Source organism: Rhinolophus ferrumequinum, chromosome 10 (genome assembly GCF_004115265.2).
Source record: "Rhinolophus ferrumequinum isolate MPI-CBG mRhiFer1 chromosome 10, mRhiFer1_v1.p, whole genome shotgun sequence".
Classification (NCBI taxonomy): domain Eukaryota; kingdom Metazoa; phylum Chordata; class Mammalia; order Chiroptera; family Rhinolophidae; genus Rhinolophus; species Rhinolophus ferrumequinum.
Genome location: NC_046293.1, coordinates 78358445 through 78367946, shown reverse-complemented (window position 1 = coordinate 78367946; position 9502 = coordinate 78358445).

The following is a 9502-nucleotide window of genomic DNA, read 5'->3' as shown; positions in this document are numbered from 1 at the left end:
GGCAAAGCAAAAAGATGACTCTACTACTTCTTTCCTTGATAATGCAAACAGGGGACTCATCTAGTCAGATACATCCACACATACAGTGTAGCTTGAAAATATATTTTACACATATCCAGTATGCATGTCAGAAAAGTTCTACAAAGTCAAAGTTCATGTCGTATTTTATCTTCGTTTCATCAGCATCTAGCATAGCATCCATCTAACATTAAATATATAATTGTAAAATGAATGAATGGATGAATGAATGAACAAAGTTATGATGATTTACAAAATTCTCCCTTATCTTATTTCCCTTATCCTATGATTAATATGTTTCTACCAATTTCACTTCTGAATTTCATCCTTTTTCTGTCTTAAATGAGAAACACTATCCATCTTATAGTTCAATGTGAGTAATGAAGAAAGAAAAAGTTGAAAATTACTTGGTGAGAAAGAAGATATTTGGTGCCATCATGATAAATGGGAATATTAAATATTGGCAAAAAGTGTCTTACTGATTATTTTTATACAAAAGACATTTTATTTTAAAAAAATGATAATGATTTCTTGCCTTTTAAAAATATTTCCAAAAGCAGAGGAGGGTTTTTTATAATTTAATATTCTAGGCTGTAACTAAGATGCTTTTACTAAATCATTCTTAGTCATAATTACCTTTTGAAAGACCTATGACACGCTCAATTGATGAAACATAAAAAAGTGTTCCAACTTAGTACAGGTGGGTATTAAGAGCTATAACTTTCTGAGATGGATAAAATTTTTGGATTTTATTTTAATTTTCCAAAGAATGAAAACACCACTTTAAATCAGTCAAGCATTTCAGAGAGTACCATTATCATAATACATGTAACGATGATGAGTGATAGCTCTTTTATCATCTTCATAATGAGAAAGTTACTCATTTTTATTAAGAAAGTACTTTATGTAATTTAGCTATTTAGAATTTTAAGTGCTCTTGAAAATAAACATTAGGACAAAATTAATCTTCATTCACTACAAGATAAATGTACTATGCTAATTTTATAAATGTAAAAAACTCTTGTAAAATCCTTCATAATATTATTCTCTTTTAATTAGCATTTTTAAATTCTTGAGAAATAAATCTAATGGATTAACTTATTACTATCATTTTCTGTATTTATTTTCAAGAATTAAAAATGGAGAATATGTCTTTCATGAATTTTAATACCTAGGGATATAAAACATGTCATATAAATATGAAGTAAAATATTACAAACCAATAACTTGTTGTGTTACTCCAGTGAAATTTATTATTGTTTGTTTGGGTAAAAAAAATGATTTCTCCATTATATTTTTTATATATACAGTGATTATTTTTTTGGACCATAATTCATCTAAAAATATTTCACTCAAAGGAAGTACTTTATGGCTTCTTTTTGGCATATCTAAATTGCCAGCATCTTGCACTTTGGGGCCATTATTAACTAAAGTCAAGGTTATTTGAACACAAGCAATATCTCCACAGTGGATCTGATAATAAAGATGGCTACTGAGTGACTGAAGAGTGGATCATATATATAGTTGTATTCCAGACAAAGGGATGATTCATGTCTTGGATGGGATGGAGCAGGGCTGCTTGACATTTCATCATGCTACTCAGAACTGCACACAATTTAAAACTTATGAATAGCTTATTTCTAGATTTTTCTATTTAATATTTTTGGACTGCAGTTGACTGAAGATAACTGAAACCTCAGAAAGTGAAACTAAGGATGGGAGGGGTCTATTGCACACCCCTGACCCTGTGCACAGTCAAGATAATGCTCATATTCACACCCATGCAAAAGTCTCTTAGTGCTTCATTATAATTCCTCCCTCTTGACCTTGCCAGAGCTTCTCCCCACCCCATCATCAGGCAACCAGTTGTCTATTTTCTGTCACTATCAATTAATGTATATTGTCTAGAAGTTTATACAAATGAAATAAAAATAAAATCATAGGATATTTACTCTTTTTGTGCTGGTTTCTTTCCATCAGCATAAATATTTTGGGATTTAATTATGTTTTCGGTGAATTAATCATTTGCTTATTTACTTATTTATCCGCAGAGTAGTATTTCATTGTGTGAATATAGTACAACGTATTTATTGATTTACCTGGTAAAGGGCATTTGGTGGTTTTCAGGTTTAATTATTATGGGTAAAGCTGCTATGAGCATTTGTGTGTAAGTTTTGTACAAACATATTTTCAACTGGGTAACGTTAGATGCCAATTTAACTTTTAAAGAGTTTCCCTGTTACATAGTATAAAATCCTTAAAATAATATACTTCTATTTCTCCACGTCCTGGGCTTTGTCTATTGAGTCATGTGTGGTATAAAAACCCATACTACGCTGTAGGGAAAGCCAAGCAGCTGAATTTTTTTAAAAAATTACTTTATTGATTTTACCAGAGGTATAACATAAAAGTCTGGCTGGATTTATTGCTGTTGAATTTTCTAAGGCTATCCTCACATAACGGAGTTATGCAAAAGTTACAACTCAAAAGGAGAAATCGGTGTGTGTGCACGTGATGCTGGTGATGGGCCTCTCTCCACACCCAATAGAGCTTTTGCATTTAGACCACATCATTTCAGTTAAACTTGATCAACCAAGGTCCTCGGTACGATACTTGGGATTGTTTTTAATTTTATTGTTTTTGTTTATTTTTCTAAAGTGCAAAGTATAGGACGGCAGATGTACCTAGCACTATATCATAGCGTCAATTAAAGTGAAATGAAAAAGCATCCAAAGATTGTTCAGCAACTCATAAATTCTCTTTCTCAGTATTAAAAGAACAGAACAAAAGGCCTTTTATAAATACTTATTAGTCAAAGGTTTTCAAGATTCCCAAAGAACTCTTCAGTACATCAGACTCTGTGCTAGGAGTTTTTAATGTGTGTTGATTTTATTTCATCCTTAAACTATAAAAGTAAGGACTATTACTCTCATTTTTGATGATGAGAAAGTGAAGTACTAAGAGAGAAACCAGATTATGCATGGAGATATAGCCTATAACACCGGACAGAAAGAGTCCAAAGGTTTTATCACTCTAGTGGGGGGTCAAAGCTTTGACTACGTTTTAGTATTTTTAGTGAATGCTTTAAAGGGAGGAAGACCGGGAGCACCATTAAAAGAATGTTTATTCATAAAATCCTTTCTGAACCAAAGGTCCATAAGTTTAGTACCTATGCTTTCCTCTATGCAGTTTATTGTTTTAGGTCTTATGTTTAGGTCTTTGACCCATTTTGAGTTAATTTTGGAATATGGTGACAGATAGCAGTCTAGTTTCATGCTTTTGCTCATGGCTTTCCAATTCACCCAGGACCATTTATTGAAGAGGTTTTCTTTTCTACACTGGATGTTTTTGGCTTGTTGAAAAAAATTATCTGCCCATGTATAGGTGGGTTTATTGTTGGGTTCTCAATTCTATTCCATTGGTCTGTGTGTCTGTTTTTCTGCTAATACCATGCTGTTTTGATTATTGCTACTCTGAAGTATAAATTGAAGTCAAGGAATATGGTATCTCTGGCCTTTTTTTATTTTCTTAGGATTTCTTTGGCTATTCAGCGTCTTTTGTGATTCCATTCAGATCTGATGATTTTGTTCTATTTCTTTAAAAAATGTCATTGATATTTTGATGGGGATTGCAATATATGCATATTGTTTTGGGTAATATGGCCATTTTAACTATGTTGATTCTTCTAATTTGACCTCAAAGGCAAGTGAAATAAAAGCAAAAATAAATGAATGGGACTATATCAAATGAAAAGCTTTTGCACAACAAAAGAAACCATCAACAAAACAGAGGCAACCAAAAAGATATTTGTTAACAACAACTCAGATAAGGAGGTAATATTTAAAATATATAAAGAACTCATACAACTAAACAACAAAAAAACAAACAATTTAATTAAAATATCGGCAGAGGACCTGAACAGACACCTCCCAAGAAAACATACAAATGGCCAACAGATATATGAAAAAGTGCTCCAGTCCACTAGCAATTAGGAAAATGCAAATCAAAATCATAACGAGATATGACGTCAGACCTGTTAGAATGGCTACCATCAACAAGGAAAGTAATAACAAGTGTTGCAGAGGCTGTCGAGAAAAAAGAAACCCTCTTACACTGCTGGTGCGAATATAAATTGTTACAACCACTATAGAAAACAGTATGGAGGTTAAGAATAGAATTCCCAAAAGATTATAACAAATATCAGCAATCCCTTTTCTGGGTATCTAATCCGAAAACATTTATCTGTAAAGATATATGTACCCCTATGTTCATTGCAGCATTATTCACAGTGGCCAAGACATGGAAACAACCAAAGTGCCCTTCGATAGATGATTGGAAAAGACAAAGTGGTACATATACTATATAATGGAATATTACTTGGCCATAAGGAAAGATGAAATACTGCCGTTTGCGACAATATGGATGGATTTTGAGATTATCATGCTAAGTGAAATAAGTCAGACAGAAAAAGTTGAGACCCATATGACTTCACTCGTATTGAAATAAAAACTGAAAGGAACAAGACAAAGAAACAAAAATTCATTGACACTGACAACAGTTTAGTGGTTACCAGAGGGTAAAGGGGGGTCAAATATGTGGTGATGGAAGAACTGACTCTGGGTCGTGAACACACAATGCAATATACAGATGATGTATTACAGAATTGTACATTTGAAACCTATATAATTTTACTAACCAATGTCACCCCAATACATTTAATAAAGAAAAAAAAAGAATATTCATGTTGTATTCTGGGATGACAGTGGGATCTTGTGATCATCTGCAGGGTTTTCTATGGGAAGTAAATAAAACCTCCCAAGAATATAGAGTCAGAAGCCAGAAATAAAATTTAAAAAGCAGACTTGGAGTGATCATCTAGTCCTAGGAAATAATAGTAGCACGAATAAGGCTGAGAAGAAAAATAGAAAGCTATTTGCAGAGAAAGAAAAAGAACTATAATAATCAAAATAGCAGGCCATGGAGGGCTCACTCAATATGAAGTCGTGCAAAAGAGCGAAGTATAGCAATGCATTTAAAGAGTAGAAGTGAGGAGTGAGCAACAAATTTTAATTATAAGATAAATGATATTAAGTTTCAAAGGGAATATATAAGATTTTTGTAATTTACCTAAAAAAAAAAAACCCTGCAGATTAAAAAAAAAATGCTTGATAAACACATAACCTTCCCAGATTAATGAACTATTACCACTGAAGTACAATCAAGGAAACTCCTATCATTTATGTATATAATTAGTATAATTTATTTATTTATAAAATTAGTTGTTGTGTTTTTTTTTCTCACGTTGGTCTCATATTCTTAAAGAGTCTGTTTTAGACACAAAGATCCTTTGTAGAAGAGCAACTTCTATATCCAAGTGAGACCATTCTCATAAATCTGTATTGGGGTGTTTCCTTGTACCCCACTGCACATTAGAGCTCATGAAAGGGAAACTTCTGTCTGGATGCTGGTGCCTACATAGACAGAGCACAAATTGCAAAGACAGGTTCTAGCTTGGACATACGCGTACATGCAAATACAAATGGGAACACACTGTTTTTCAGAGTACTTTGCAATCTTCTTTCCCTGAAGTTTTCATATTTTATTCATGACAGTGAGTACTTTAGTCACTCTATTTGATAGAGATGCATCTTTAATTAAAATTAACCGAGTTCTAAGTACGTTTTAAAGCTCTCTTATTCAGTAACTCACTGTACCACATTGATGGCCCTTGATTAACTTAATTACACACTGTGTAACTTTCTTAAAGCTACATTCACACACAAAAAAACTCTTCAAATGCAACAAAATGAATTATAAAAGGGAGATATTTCAAGGATCAATAGCATTATACTATATAATATTCTATGAATAATTCTGTAATCCAAAGAAAACATTCACGTGGATGAATCAGAACAAAATCTGAAAGATTTTAATAAATTTTATCTTCCCCAATATATTTGAAAAAAGTAGGTCAAAGTGTCTATCTGTAAACTTAAAATAGGAAGGTATTGCTTTAACAGTAAGTAAACAGAGAGACCTATAATACATAAAAGGTATAAAATGTAATGTATATATAGTGTAATGGAATTTAAAAAAACACACATGGGGATATATATTTTGTTTTCAAATGTGTTCATCCTATAAAGGCATAATCATAAAATATTAAGAATTAGATGTTTCTCTGGATTTTATGTTATTGTAGATAATGATACTTTCTCTGGCGGTTCACAAGATAGTTTAAATTAAGCATTTATATTGTAGAAGTGACACATGAAAACAATTAGAACATAAGAATGTTGAACAAAATATACTCTCTCTGATCACCCAACTCCATAAGGGTTATTACTTTTCACAAGAAGACAGTTTCTGCTTTTATTATATTAGATAATTCCCTATATAACTTTAAATGAAATACTTTCATTGTTTCAAATTTTATATCTATTGGCTGTCTACTATGGAAGCTGAATAATTGATATATTATCTTTCACCATCCTTCCCCTCACAAATTTAGGTTATGGTTATTTTTACATTTTGTTTTCTTGTGGTAACGTTTATGAATTTAAATACTGCACTTACACCCATATGATAACAATTTTAATCAGTATACATTAAGTCCCTAATATAAAATTTGATACTGTTATTATGTTTATCTTTTCCAATACTCTATCCACCTTCCTTTCACTATTCCAATTTTCCTTACTTTAAACATTTTAAGTTTATGGTTCCAAAACCAGCAACCAATTCTCTGATTCTCCTGATACCAAATGGATGTTCAACAATTCAGTTCAATTCTGACACTAACTACCTGGAGTTAGCACAAACTACAAAATTTAAGGGCTTGGTCCCACATACTGCTCCCACCTTCAGATGCCAGTCACCAGTTCTGGGCCCCAAGTTCTGACAGAAATACTGCTATAACTCCACTATAAATTGTGTGTTCCCACAATTCCCTCCTAAGGTTTAATAATTTGCTAGAATTGTTAAAGGAAAAGAGGGTCCTTGGCTTCAGGTAAGAAAGAATTCAAGTATGAGCAGGAAATAAATTGAAAGTAGTTTATTGAAAAAGTATGTACTCCATAGGCAGAGCAGAGGTTGCCTCTGAGTGAATGAAAGCCATGATCTTTCCTGAGGCTGTGTTTTATTATTAGTGAAGCTTTTTACTATGGGAATGAGGGGGAGGAATATTCCTATTAATTCCTGGAAAGGGTGGGATTTTCCAGGAATTAGAGATACACTCCTTTTTTCGTTCTCATATGGTCCTCTCTGGAAGGGTCATGGGGATGGTGGGAGTGTCCTTAGCAAGGAGATGTATTATGATGACCATATAAAATATCTAGAGGTTACTTGGAGGTGGGTTTTGTGGCCATCTTTGTTTTGGCCAGTTCTGGTTGGTCTCCTTGTCTCATCTCATCTTTTGTCTCCAACTGGTGGTCAATGGTTTTTTTGGAGGCTCTGCCCCACATCCTATCTCAGAATGGCTCACAGAATTCAGAAAGGCACTTTATGACATTTACTGATTTACTATGAAAGGATGCAAATGAACAGCCAGATGAAGAGGTTCATACACAAGGTCTGGAAGGGTCCTGAGCGCAGGAGTCTTATTTCCCCATGAATTTAGGTGCCTCATTCTGCCATAATATGAATGTGTTCATCAATTTGGAAGCTCAGAAAAATCTCATTGTTAAAAAAGAGATTTTATAGGGCTTAATTGCCACTTTCTTTCACCTTTCTTCCTGGAGGTTGGTGGGTGGCACTGAAAGTTCCAGTCCTCTGATCACTTGGTCTTTATAGTAACCAAAGCCATCCTGAGGGAACCTAAGGACCCCACCCTAAATCACCTCATTAGCATAAATTAAAGTGTGATCAAATGGGTCTTCTTATGAATAACAAAAGACATTTCCAGAAAATTCCAAGGGTTTTAGGAGCTCTGTGCCAGGAACTAGGGACAAAGACCGAATATATTTCTTATACATTTATTAACAATTTATTAACAATTTGGTAATTTTATTAAGAATGTATGGCTTGATTTGATTAAAGAACTCAAAAGCAATAAACAGCATTTAAAATTTATTTATAACATTTTTTCACTATGAAACCAATAGTGTGATTGGAGATCAAATAAAGGAAATGTGATCTTAATAATATTTCCTGCAGTAGTGATCATCTTTCAATAGTGAGGTTTACCAGGTTCCCTTACTTATATTAGATTTTATTTACAATGTCTGTGTTGTACTCAAATGTGACTTTTTATATTCTGTGCTCTATTTCTTGGATTTTTTTTTGCTTATGGTATGGACTTGAATCACATTGTCATATACTTTGCTTTGTTAGTAAATTATGTATGCATATATCAAAGCCTGCTTATTTTTCTTAACATGTTATCGATAATTTAAGTGTGTAATAAAATTCTAGGATCACTTGTTTTTTTTCCTTCAGAGTTGTGATCTTATCTTTCAATTATATACAACTATCTAGTTATTGATATTTTTCCAAAAGACAATCTGATACTCATTCATTTATTCATTCACTCTGAAACATTTATTGAGTTCCTACTATGTGTTAGGAACTATTCTAGATATTGGAGATTCAACAGTGACCAAACAGTAAAAACCTTCTATCTGGAAGTTTTATTAAAAATACTGACTTCTGGATTCTGCAAGGACATTGAATCAGAAAAATAAATAAATAAATAAATAAATAAATAAATAAATAAATAAATAAATAAATAAATATTTGGGGAGTGCAGACTGAGAATTAGTACTTTGTGAAGGCTCCCCAAATCTAATCCTAATGTGCCCCTATAGTTGAGAACCACTGTTAAAAGAGTAGTGAGCCACATTGCTCTATAATCTATACCTCAAAAACAGCGTTTGTTTCGTTTTCCATGACAGTAAGGAGGAAAAGGATAACAACTCTTCAGAATGGAATTTTTTAATGAAAACTTTAATAATTGCTGTTTCTGCAAGTGGTATTTGTTGATACTCAACTTGGAGCTTTCTGGAACTAACTCCCTTGGGTGAAATCCCTCACTTACTCCTGGAGTCTTCCACTGAAGATTCTTCTGTTCTGATTTAAGAGTTCATGCAACCCATTAGCTATCTCTTTGGAATTTTTCAAATTTTTTGTTCTGTTGATGGAACACTTTCTGTTCTCCAGTATTATAACAGCCTCAGACTTTGTTGCGTGGACTTTCCACTAACTATTCTGCAGCAACTAGTTCACTATTGCAGGGGTTCAGAACAGGCCTCCCCACAAAGTGTTACTTTGGCATATGGATTATTCTGAGCTGAAGGCAATAAAGACCCTGTGGGCTCAACAGAAACTTTTACCTCTCCTTTAAAGACTTTCAATTGGGGGCCTTGCCCATAATAAGAGTTATCACCAGATATAACTTTTTATGACCTATCTATACGACAGGGCAAGCATTTAATTACTGAACATCTGCTCTTCTTATCATCTTGTGAATTCTCCTCCTGCCCTCTGA